Consider the following 13,611-nt stretch of genomic DNA (forward strand, 5'->3'; position numbering starts at 1 on the left):
TTCCTCTTCTGCCTTCCTAAACTGTTTAGCTAAAAACCAAGCATTCTGAGAAAGTTTAGTCATGCTTCTCCAGCTTTGCCCATCACTGGACTCCTTCTGGGTTACCACTGCCAAATATTTGAAAATGTCTGAAAGATTATTTTTTGTGGAAATATGGTCAAAAGTTTCAGGGAAATAGACAAGTTTCTAAGAAGTTGGACTCCAAGAAAAGGGTTCAGTGTGAGTGGAAAGGAATATTTTAAACAAATCTGGTCCTAAGATGTCAGCTATATGCAAAAGTGATTAAACAGTATTTAAGGATTAGGGAGGACGATGCCAAGGGGTACAAAAACCTTTATTTTAAAGATGAAACAAAGAGATTAAGTTCTGAAATGTAGCTAGAAGGCTAGACTCTTTTGATAGAACTATTCTCCTATTTTCTTTCTTTTTCTTCCTCTTTTTAATTTTCATTTTATTAATGTGTATGGCATGGGAATCCATTCCATAACCTTTCAGAGAGAACTGGCCAAGATATCTCTATAATGGGTCCAGGATTCTATTCACTTCTTGGTGACAGTGTAGCCCAAATGGAGATTCACCTCTTAAGGTAAAGGCCAGAGGTCCTGAAAACCCATATAAAGTGACAAAGTAATGAACCATCTGTGTTCCTACATCATTTTCTTCTTGTCCATCTATTCTTCCACTTGTATGTCTTCCCTTGATAAGCAGAACCTCTAAATTAGAATGCAATAAGCACATCTATAAAGATGGACTTCATCATTCTTCCTCTAGTTATTTCACCTCTAGGAACATGATTTTTTTTCCTAATGTGTAAGATTTTGCTCTAGTATGTCCTTTAGGCCTGACAATCCTAAATATCAAACATCCTATGTTCTAAGTCTTTTCATCCCTACTTGCTTTCAAAACTAAGAATAAAACCGAGCCAGATTCCTCAGGTAATGTTTGTCTGTTCAGCAGCTTTCTAACTTTGTTACACCAAGCCCTCTAAAAATTTGGTACAGAGGAAGGGATATAAGAAGACAATTAGAAAAAGCAAGTGGACCTTTAGGAATGTTCAGGGGTCTCTATGACACTCAGACATGGAATGTCAGAGTTTGGGAGGAACTTAGAAATTATAGCCCAACTCCTGCCAATCTCACCAGCTGTGGCATTGGTCAGGGAGTAGACATATCATTTGCATTTTCTGAGCTTTGTTAGTGGCAGAGTCAGGTCTGGGACCCAGGTTTTCTGATAACCTTTCTTCCATGAAGCATTTCCAATCATATTATCTTGAGGTTTGTTCTCTCTGGGGTGTAAATGAAAAGCAGAAGTTTTGTTTCCATCTGGAATGAGCATGGGACCCTCTATTGAAAGTGTTCTAATGGGGATCCCTGGGTGGCTCAGTGGTTTAGTGCCTGCCTTTGGCCCAGATCATGATCTTGGAGTTCTGGGATCAAGTCCCATGTCGGGCTCCCTGCATGGAGTCTGCTTCTCCCTCTGTCTCTGTCTCTGTCTCTCTCTCTCTCTGTCCCTCATATAAATAAACAAATAAAATCTTAAAAAAAAAAAAAAGAAAGTGTTCTTAGGTCTCACAGCTTTAACAATGAAGACTCAAGTCAGCTCCAGAGGCAGACTAGGAGAGAGACCCCAAAGCAATCATAGAGTCCACCATCAGCTCTGAAACCACCAAGGAGCAGCAATCTCTTGGGAGAATTCAGCATTGACTATTAGTTCTCTTTTTCTATAAAATTGTTTTCTCTCTCAAGGCCCCCAGCCCCAACACCCAGCCTCAGCTGTAGAAAAGTGAATCTTCTTTAAAGAGCCAGCACTTGACCTTGCTGAATAAGGACTAGAGAGCTATTCATTCATCATGGAAAATTTCCTAAGCAAAAGGAATGCATTTATCTTAATTCTACCCTTATGTTTATATGATTCTTTTCCTGGAGACTTCTACTCTTAATTGCAAAGAGAGAAAAAGGAAGAAAAGAAAATCCTCAAAGAACACACTTTATAGCTCTCTGTACTCAGGTCATGCTGATAAAGTAGGCTTGTGAGCCGAGTAATTTGGGTTTCTATTACCTCCAGCAACCAGGGTTGTGCGGTCAGACCATTTCCTGAGAGTGTTCTCCTTCCCTGAAGGCCCACCCATTCCAGCCTATTAGACTTGCCTTGCAGGTTGTCTGGGGTTTACCACTGCTCCTCAGGACTTGAGCTGAACGCTGGGAAAGACAGATTGCAGAGGAAAAGACAAGAGAAAATGGGAGTTAGCATAAACAACAGGAATTTAAATTATACAACCAGCAAAAGTTGTCCAGGGAGGATTCCCAGGGCTGGAATATATTTTAAAATCTCCACGAATAGTTTAAGATTTAGATCAAGCCAGGGGGCAGAATAAAATAAAGATAAAGAAGATTGAATGAAAGAGATATTTATTTGATTCATTTTCCATCTATGAATACTCTCATGTGCAGGCTAGAGAGAGACGCTTGGTCATTTGTCCAAGGCAAACTGTCTGAAGGGTGTTTTCTCTCTGGTTCACTGTCATCTCTCTTCTTGGCCTTTGTCTCTCCCAGCCCTAAGCACCATAATACACTCACATCCTAAACCTATTTTGCAGCTTAGTTACTTGCCAGAATTTTGCTTTCCACTTCAAGCTCAAACTTCTGACCTTTGAATTCAGAGACCTTCTATCAACTGTATTTAACACACCCCAGCATCTCTCTCTCATGCCCTGTCTACTCCTCAGACTTGCCTCTCCACCACCTTAACCCTCAAATCACCCAGAACCAGCCCCAGCCAGAGATAGTGAGATAAGCCATGCCCACCATTTGAACCCTCAAATTGCCTTAATCCCATTTCCTCTTCTCTGTGGGGTCTAATGACCATCCTAGCCCCTATTTCATGTATGAAATTCCCAGTATCTTCATGGATAGGACTGCTTTTCTCAGGATCCAGGGTCCAGCCCTCTAGAATTCCCTGTCTTCTTTCCTCAAGAAACTGCCAATAAGTAAGGATTTGAAAACAAAAATCTGGACCAAGTCATGAGTGCTTGAAAACTGACCTCACAGATGACCAGACTAAGTGCCATTTTCAGTTCTATAATCCCATTCCATCCTCACAGTCATCCTGTGAAATGGCATAGAGACAGATCGGTATTTGAGGTCTCAGTTAAGGATGGAACTTGTCTGAGGTGATGCTAATAGCTTTTCCTCTCACCTAGAGCAAAAAACAACCTTCTTAGCATGGCCTACAAAGACATACATGATCTGTTCTGTGTTTTTCTCTCTGACTCATTTTCCACCCCTTCTGACTTCTCATTGATTTTTCTACTTTATGCTAAAGTATAACTTTCAAAAGCTTAAAACATTATTTCCATTAAAATATGCAATCAACACATGTCAAATATTTTACTCAACTCATTAGTGAGAGAACCACTTAAGATTGGTTCAGAAGAAAATTTGAAGAACAGACATATATGTGTATACATAGGCTGTCAGAAATGTTAAAGTGAATTTTCTAATAAGTGCAAACCTGGTTAATATCATATAAGACAATGAAATACAATGTTCAGATCAATAAAACTGATACATATTTGGGTAGGCTGACCAAGAGAAAAAGAGAGGACTCAAATTACTAAAATCAAGAATGAAAGAAGAAACGTCATAATCAATCTTACATAAATAAAAATGCATATAAAAGAATACCATGAACACCTGTATACCAACAAATTAGATAACTTATGGTAAATGGATAAATGTCTAGAAAGAGAAAAATAGTAGAAATTTAATCAAGGGATATAAAAAATAGGAATAGATCTATAACAAGTAAAATAATGGAATCAGTTATTTTAAAAGCTGACAAACACTCAAGAAAAATGAATACAAACCTCAAAACCCTTCCAAAAATGCAGCAGAGAGCACTTCTCAACTCCTTATATGAGACCAGTATTACTTGATCCTCACACACAAAGACATCACAAGAAAATAATATTGGAATAGGCTAATTTCCCATATGAATACAGACACCAAAAATACTCAACAACGCACTAGCAAACTGAATTAAGCAACATATAAAAATAATTATTATGCACCAAACCAAGTGGGACTTATCCCAGAAATGCAAGGTTAGTTTAACATCTGAAAATTACTTAATGTAATATACCATATTTTTTAAAAAGGACCAAATCTAGGGGTACCTGAGTGGCTCAGTGGTTGAGCGTCTGCCTTCAGCTCAGGTCGTGATCCCGGGGCCAGTGGATTGAGTCCCACATCGGTTCCTTGCGGGAGCCTGCTTCTCCCTCTGCCTGTGTCTCTGTCTCTCTCTGTGTCTTTGATGAATAAATAAAATCTAAAAAAAAAAAAAATCCAAACATTTAAAAAAAAAAAAAGGGACCAAATCCATATGATCATCTCAATAAACATAGAAAAAAATAACTGACAAAAATCCAACACCTTTCATGATTAAAAAAAAAAACACTTAGCAAACTAGGAAGAAAGGAACTTCCTTCTTTGTGATAAAGACCATATACAGACACCCACAGCTATCATACTTAATAGTAGAAGGCAATAAAAAGAAATAAAAGGCCTCCAAATTGGCAAGGACAAAACTCAACTTTCACTATTCACAGACAACATGATATTCTATGTAGAAAACCCAACAGACTCCACCAAAAAATTGCTCGAACTGACACACAAATTCAGTAGTCAGAGAATACAAAATCAGTGTACAGAAATCTGTTGCATTTCTATGTATGAATAATGAAACAGCAGAAAGAGAAATCAAGGAATTGACCCCATTTACAATTGCACCAAAAACCATAAGATACCTAGGGATAAACCTAATCAAAGAGGTAAAAGTAAAAGATCTGTACTCTGAGAACCACAGAACACTTACAAAAAAAATTGAAGTTGACCTCGACCATGGCAATTTCTCGCTGGACATATCTCCAGAGGCAAGGGAAACAAAAGCAAAAATGAACTATTGGGACATCATCAAGATAAAAACCTTCTGCACAGCAAAGGAAATAATCAACAAAACTAAGGGCAACCTTTAAAATGGGAGAAGATATTTGCAAATAACATATTTGATAAAGAGTTAGCATCCAAAATCTATAAAGAACTCAAATTCAACATCCTACAACCAAATAATCCAGTTAAGAAATGGGCAGAAGACAGGAATAGACATTTTTCCAAAAAGGACATACAGATGACTAATAGACACATGAAAAGATGTTCATCATCATTCACCAGGGAAATACAAATCAAAACCACAATGAGATACCACCTCACATCTGTCAGAATGGTTAAAATTAACAACAGGGGAAACAACAGATGTTGGCAAGTATGTGAAGAAAGGGGAAACCTCTTACACTGTTGGTGGGAATGAAAACTGCTGCAGCCACTCTGGAAAACAGGATGGAGATTCTTCAAGAAGTTAAAATTAGAACTACCCTACAACCCAACAATTGCATTATAAATACTTAGGTATTTACCCAAAGGATAAAAAACACTCTCTCTTTCTTTCTCAAATAAATAAACAAAATCTTTTAAAGAAACAATAGTCAAATTATGGAAAGAGCTCAAATGTCCAAAGACTGATGCAAGATAAAGAACATGTGATATATATATATACACACACACACAATGGAATATTACTCAGCCATCGGAAAAGAATGAAATCTTGCCATTTACAATGACATTGATAGAGCTAGTTTATTATGCTAAGTGAAATAAGTCAGTCAGAGAAAGACAAATGCCATATGATTCCACTCATGTGTGGAATTTATGAAACAAAATAGATAATCATACAGGAAGGAAAAAAAGAGAGGGAGGCAAATCATAAAGGTGACTTTTAACTGCATAGAACAAACTGAGGATTGCTGAAGAGGTGGGAAGGGCATGGGCTAAATGGGTGATGGGTGTTAAGGAGGGTACTTTTTGTGATGGGTGTTATAAAGAATTGATGAATTGCTAAATTCTACTCCTGAAACTAATATTAACTAACTAGAATTTAAATAAAAACTTGAAACATTAAAAAAATAGTGAAATACTGAATGCTTTCACCATAAGATCAGGATCAAGACAAGATCATCCATTCTTACAACTTCTTTAACATTGTTAGGGGGTCGAGCAAGAAATTAGGCAAGAAAAAAAAATAAAAGTCAACCAGATGAGAAAGGGAAAAGTAAAATTGTGTACTTGCATATGGCATAATTTTGTATCTAGAAACTACCAAGGAGGGATCCCTGGGTGGCGCAGCGGTTTGGCGCCTGCCTTTGGCCCGGGGCGCGATCCTGGAGACCCGGGATCGAATCCCACATCGGGCTCCCGGTGCATGGAGCCTGCTTCTCCGTCTGCCTGTGTCTCTGCCTCTCTCTCTCGCTCTGTGACTATCATAAATAAATAAAATTTAAAAAAAAAAATATTTAGAAACTACCAAGGAATCTACTAAAATACTATGAAAACAAGTTAGAATCAGCAAAGTTGGAAAATATAAAATCAATATAAAAACATCCCTTGTACTTCTACATACTAGCAGTGAAAATCTTGAAAATTAAATTAATAATTTAATTCTATTTATAATAGTTAAATACTTAAGAACACACTTTTTTTAAGATTTTATTTATTTATTTATTTATTTATTTATTTATTTATTTGAGAGAGAGGGGGAGAGCACAAAGAGAGAGGGAGAGGGAGAAGTAGACTCCCCGCTGAACAGAAAGCCCAACACGAGGCTCTATCCTAGGACCCTGAGAACATGACCTGAGCTGAAGGCAGACGCTTAACCCAACTGAGCGACCAAGAATACACTTTAAAAGAAGTACAGGACATGCACTGATGATTACAAATTGTCACTGAAAGAAATAAAGGAGCATCTAAATAAGCGGACAGATATTTCATGTTCATAAATCAAATGACAATATTGTTAAGATGACTTTACTCCCCAGATACAAAACTATCCCTATCAATATACCAGCTGCCTTTTTTTCCCCAGAAATTGACAAACTTAAAATTCCTTAGAAATCTTAAAATTCCTATAGAAATTCACAGGATTCAGAAAAGTTAAAACAATTTTGAAAAAGAAGAACCAAGTTGAAGAATTCACTCCCTTACCTGAAAAATTACTACAAAACTATAGCAACCAAGAAAATGTGGTGCTAGCATAAAGATAGACACATAGCTCAATAAAATAGAATTGAAAACCCATAAATAAAAACACACAGCAATTAATGTTCAACAAGGATGCAAAGATAATTCAATGGGGGAAAGAATAGTCTTTAGAAAATGGTGCAGTGACAACAGGATAAGAAACAAAACAGATGAACATGGGTGGGGGGAAGAGAGAAGCAAACCATGAAACAGACTCTTAACTATAGAGAATAATCTGATGGTTACCCAAGGGAAGGGAGAGGGGAAAGATAGGTTAAATAGGTGAGGAGGTTTAAGGAGGGCACTTGTGATGAGCACTGGTGTTGTATGTAAGTGATGAATCACTAAATCCTACACCTGAAACTAATATTATACTGTGTGTTAACTAGCTGGAATTTAAATAAAAACTTGGAGAACAAAAAGGATTAATATAGATCTTTACCATGTAACATACACAAAATTAACTCAAAATGAATAATAGACCTAGATGTAAGAGCTAAAACAACAGAACTCTTAGAAGAAAACATAAAAGCAAATTATGGTCTTGGGTCAGGCAGTTGTTTCTTTAATACAATACCAAAAGCACAATCAAAAAAAAAAAAGAAAAAGAAAAGAAAAAATAGTACTTAAAATTTAAAACTTTTCTTCTGCCAATAATACCATCAAGAAAGTGAAGACAACTCTTACAGTGGGAGAAAATAATTGCAAGTCATATATTTGATAAAAGACTTCTTCCCAGAATATATAAAGAATTCTTAAAACTCAACAGTAAAAGACAAATTTAAAAATTGGCAAAGGCTTTAAATAGACATTGCTCCAAGAAAAATATAAAAATGGCCAATAAGTGCATGAAATGATGTTCAACATCATTAGTCATTAGGGAATGCAAATTGAAACCACAAGAAATCACCTCATACCCACTAAAATGGCTATAATCAAAATGATGGATGATAATAAGTGTTGGCAAGGATGTAGAGAAATTGGAACCCTCACGCGCTGCTAGAGGGAATGTAAAATGGTGCAGCCACTTTAAAAAATAGTTTGACAGTTCCTCAAAATACTAACCATGGCCTTGTCATAGGACCCAGCAATTCCACTCCTAGGTAGATACCCCAAAGAAATTAAAACATGCATTCACATAAAAACTAGACCTGTTGTTCATGGGAACATTAGTCACACTATCCCCAAAGTAGAAAAAACCCAAATGTCCATCAACTAATACATAAAAAGACAAAATATTACATTTCTATACAATTGAATCTGGCAATAAAGACTGAAGTATTAATACATGCTATAAGATGATTGAACCATGCAAATTATGCTAAATGAGGGAAGCCCATCCCAAAAGACCACATAGTGTATAATTACCTTTATATAAATTTCTAGAATAGGCAAATCTATGACAGACAGTAGATTAGTGATTATCTGGGGCTGATCTGGGAGAGAGAGATAATAGAGGGGATGATGGAAGGAAGGGAACCTACTAATGGGTATGGGTTTTCTTTATGCGGTGGACAAAAATTAGATTGTGGTGGTGCTTGCATAACCCTATGAATATACTGAGAAAACATTGATTTAAATGGGTGAATTGTGTGGTATTAAAATTTTAATTCAAAGCTGCGTAAATTGTATTGTTTAGGGCCTTCTTTACTACAGAGTAGAATTCAGTTATAGCTCTACAGGACAAAATTAATTATACTGTTTTAGAAAAGAATCATTTGCATTCATATAAGTTTTCTACAAGTTGAATTCCACCTCAACGGAATTGTAAAGTAACTTAGGCAATCAAAAGTCAGTCAAAGGAAAAAAAAAAACAGTCAGTCAAAGGGGATCTCTGGATGGCTCAGCGGTTTAGTGCCTGCCTTCGGCCCAGGGCATGGTTCTGGAGAACCGGGATCGAGTCCCACATCGGGCTCCCTGCATGGAGCCTGCCTCTCTCTCTCGCTATGTCTCTGCCTCTCTCTCTCTCTTTCTCTCTCTCTCTCTCTCTCTCTTTCTCTCTCTGTCTGTCTCTCATGAATAAATAAATAAAATCTTAAAAAAAAAAGTCAAAGAGAAATATCTCAGCATAATCGGGTAAGCCCCAGAAAATACCCTCGATGATGCTCAGCTCTCCTCTGAAAGGCTGTCCAGTGATGTCTTGTCCATTTCCAAATCTTGGACTATTTTTCTGTGACATGTCTTTGAACATTTCCAGCATGTTCCTACCAAAAGGCCTTTGCCAGTTCTATGCTTTCTGCTTCAGGCTTTCTTCATATGTATCTTAACTTGGCTCATTTTCCCTTTTCATTCTGGTCTCTGTTCAACTACTCCTTTCCCAGAGAGAGAACATCCCTATATATTAGTTATCTATTACCATTAAACAAATCACCCCCTAAACCTCTGGCTTCATACAACAAATATTTACCGCATAGTTGTTCTTGATCAGGAATCCAGGATCAGCTTATCTGGGTGTTTCTGCCTTAGTGTCTCTCATTCCCTTGCCATCAGGATGTTGGCAGGGACTGCAGTCATCTGAAGGTTTGTCTGAGGCTAGAGAACCAGTTTCCTAGAGGTTCCTTACAGGGCTTTTGACAAGAGGCTTCAGTTCCCTGCAACCTGAGCCTCTTAAGATGCTTGAGTGTCCTCGTAACATGTTGGTAAACTTCCCACAGAACAGACATTTCAAAAAATAAAAAACAAAACAGGAGAAAGACACAGTGATTTTATTATCCAGCTTCCAAAGTCATACCCCATGACTTCCACTTCAGTCTATTTCTTAGGAACAAGTCATTACATCTAGAGCACACTCAAGGCAAGGGGAATTAGGCTTCACATTTTGAAGTGTATGAAAGAATTTATGGACCTATTTTAAAACATCAGGACACAACCCCACACAAACACATTCTCTTGTCAGGTCCTCTCTACTGCCTTATCCAATTTTTGTTTTCTTTATAGCATTTGATAATATTACTCCTGTGGCAATTTTGACTTCCCCACTGTAATGTGAGACCTAGAGAAACAGGAATTTTGCACTGGCCCACATCAAATACCCAGCACCTAGAATATTCCAGTCATATAGTAGTAGCTCAATGACCATTTTGTCCTAAATATACGAATATATGGATGAGTTACAGGAGCAAAACCAGGTTAGGGGTTCTGACTCCTAACCTTGTTTGTTTCCCAATTTTTTTTAATCTTGAAGAATTCTAAAGTTGGAATGCAACTCAGTGATTGAGGAGGAAGGCAAAAGGGGGAACCCACTCAGTTCTCTATGAAGTTCCTCTAATTGAAACCTCCTCCACTCTACCATGCTTCCCAGATCTAAGACAAACACAGCTGGCCAAAATTTAGGAAAGTCTGTCTCTGCTCCATACACACGAACAACCCCCACCCCCTTATCTTTTAAGAATCAGCGTGGGAGCTTGGGGAGTACGTATGTATCCATGGGCCTCATATTTCCTCCCCTACCTATAAATAATAAGTTGGGGAAACACTGAAACAAGCCTGGATCCCAGAGTTCAACACAAGCATTACATGTAGGTTTGAGAGTAAGAGAGCTTGAACACTACCTTGCATGTTCATGTTTGTTTGTTCAGGATTTAGCAGTGTTTTTGAAGCCAAATGTTGATGCTCCCTGGCTCTGGAGAATAAGGAAACCCACACCCAGTTAGGAAGCAGATTGTAATGGGAAGTACACAGGATTGAGAGTTCTCCACTAATTTGCTGTAAGTCTTATTTTCCATACTTGTAAAATGGCAGGTGCAGTTGGGGAGTACATACATAACTTCACATTCCTATTCAGGCTCTAATATTTCATAAGGTTCAGAGATGTCTTAAGATCCCTCAAATAGTCTTTGCCAGCTTCTTACCAGAATCAGCATGGGATGTACTTGCATTTCTCTGTCCCTTGTCTAGCAACCTCTAGTATCTAGAAAGCCGGGGACACCGCACCCCCACACACACACACACACACATACACACACAAACTGGAGCCAGTGTGGCATCACACTGCTTCCCAGCCTGTGATGTGCCCTGCAATCTGCTTCCCAATTAAAGAAGAGAGTGAGGGGGTCAGCGTGGGAGCAGAAGGGTGGCAGTAGCTCAAACGTGGAGACAGAGGTGTTATTTCAGAGATGATGGCGAGTTCACCAACTCTTGGCAGGTGCAAATCTCACTGCTCCCCTTGGTGTCCCTCCACTAAAGCTTCTAAATCAAAACCAAAGGAGCCCTGGTCCTCAGGGCAACACTAACCCTTAGGAACCACCTCATTAAACCCAGTGTCTAAAGGGACGGCGGTGAGGGTGCAATGGGGTCAAAGATTTGATTTGCCCTCTGATTAATTTGCAGGGAGAAAAACATCTTAAAACTTTCCATCTGTGTGTCTGCCTCTGCTGAGTGGAGGAGCAGTGCCCTCAAAACAATAACAGTCATGATAAGAGGAAAACAACGGCCACTCTGTGCAAGTCCTGGCTCCAGACAACTCCCTTCCCTGCAGAAGGAAAGGACACGGGACTGTCTCCCTTGGGAATGTCTGGGAAATCATACTCTGGCTAAAGATTTGTGTCCTAGGGCTGCCACATTTCAATCAAAAGCTCTTTTAGCAGAATGGAGGAGGAGGAATAAAAAAGTTATTGAGAGGCAGGGAATGGGTAAAGGGCAGAAAACTCAAATTTTTACTCTAGGCCTGTGATATATGCAAGCTGACAAATGTGAAGGAATATCAGGGCTGGGACAGCTCTCGGAGATGTAGTCCAATGCCCTTCCTTTCCGATGGAGAAATAGCAGAAGCTAAAGGCTCCTGTCGTGGTCGTGTTAGGGGGAAGACCACCTGAAGATCAGGAGGCTATTGTTAGAGCTGCATATGGGACTGAAAGGGTCTGAAGAACACAAGAAGCAAGTGGCTTCCACTGATCTCTAGAAACTGATTAGTAGTTAATGACTCTTTGGGAGGGTTACAGTGAGGATGGGATCTAGGACATGCCTGGATTGCTAGGGTAGGATACCGTGTCCAGTGGTGTCAGTTATTAAGGCAGGAGACACAGGAGAGGGTGTGAGACTGTGTTTCCTAACTGAGAGGGAAATTTAGTTCCAGTGTCCAATGATCAGTTAGGCTTAGACTTCAGGAGAGAGGTCAGATCTGAGAGACAACAACATCCAGGTGATAATGCCAATCATGGGAGAGGACTCAGAAGCACTCTGTGAAAACAAAGAGGATAGAGGAGGATAGAGAACAGGGCACTTGAAAGGTACTGGTGCTTGAGAGGCAAGGATAGAAAAGAGAACCACAAAACCTAAGGAGATGCCAACGGGTTAAGGAAGGGATAGGGAGTGGGCGTATGAGACTCCAGCATCCAGGGATGGTGAGCCCAAGTGTGCTTTTCTAGGCTCCAGGAACTCTGGAGCTTTCCTGCCTATCTATCCTTCCTTGGCCATGATGAGGCAGAAAGATCTCCAATCTATCTATTTGCCCTGTTTGGTCCTCTTAGACCTACCAGTATGATGAAGCTGTACAAAGGCAGATATAACTCAGGGTGGGTGCCTCTAGGATCAGCCTCCACTTAGAGATTCCCCTGAATGCTCTGTTGACCCCATACACTGAAGGTCTGGTGTAAGATTGTGTCTCTTCAGGCCAGGCAGATGCTGCATCAGTATTTACAAAACTCCAAACACCTGGACTGTCTTCTATTAGCAGACGTAGATGGGGGATTGCAGAAAAGGTGAGAGGAAAGAGGGAGAAGAGAAACAGTAGGGAAGAGAAAAAAAAGGAAGGAAAGATCGGTGAAAGCCAACATCTAAATGGAAGTCTATGCTTTCAAAGACTCTATTTCTCTTTGAATTCAGCAAAGTGTCATTAATAAATAGGCAATAAGCTTCTACTACCATGGTGTGAAACAAGACCTCAAATAAGCTCCACAAATTGGTGAACCAGGAGTCAGAGGGTGTAAAAGAAAGAGCACAAGTGTAAGAGTCATGGGACTTCAGTTCCAAATTTGGTCCTGCAAGCAATGAGTTGGAGGTCTATGGGGTAGCTCTCTTCAAGAAATGTTTCCCCAGCAAGTAGACAGTTCTATGTCAGACCCTACAATCAACAGTTACACATAAGACATCATCCCTACTGAAAAGCAGCTCCTTGATGACAAAGCAAGAACACAGCACTGTTGAGAATCAAAACAGGAAGAACGGATTTGAATCCTAGGGAAAGAGGAGTAGGTCTTGAAAGATGAACATGATTTTCACAGTACGAAGTTACCGTAAAATATGTCATGAAACAGCAAGTTCAGGAGCGAAAGTACAGAGCAGAGAAAGGACAAAGACTTGTTAGAGAGCCCTAAGCCCCCATTTTCACTAAAGGATGGGTACATGCAGGAGGGACACGGCAGAAAGGGCTGGAGGCATGGAATGGACCTGAGCAAACCACACTTGGTCAGCTTAGAGTGGGGGGATGGTCTCCTGTTACTTATGAGATTGCAACTGAAGTCTTGTCTCATTAAGATCAAGTCAC

The 13,611-nt window shown here is 39.3% G+C and overlaps 1 long non-coding RNA gene across 1 annotated transcript in view; it reads right to left on the bottom strand.

Moving 5' to 3' along the window:
* Positions 1-1,504: 1,504 nt before the first annotated feature.
* The window catches only part of LOC112656629 (uncharacterized), a 172,070-nt gene continuing 159,963 nt past the window's right edge, over positions 1,505-13,611 (bottom strand). The window contains exons 4-5 of the long non-coding RNA XR_003134527.3: positions 4,175-4,326; positions 1,505-2,198 (exon numbers count right to left, since the gene is read on the bottom strand). This is a non-coding gene — a long non-coding RNA (uncharacterized LOC112656629). The remainder of the gene's footprint in view (positions 2,199-4,174; positions 4,327-13,611) is intronic.

The sequence above is a fragment of the Canis lupus genome, chromosome 37, assembly GCF_003254725.2.
Source record: "Canis lupus dingo isolate Sandy chromosome 37, ASM325472v2, whole genome shotgun sequence".
Lineage (NCBI taxonomy): Eukaryota > Metazoa > Chordata > Mammalia > Carnivora > Canidae > Canis > Canis lupus.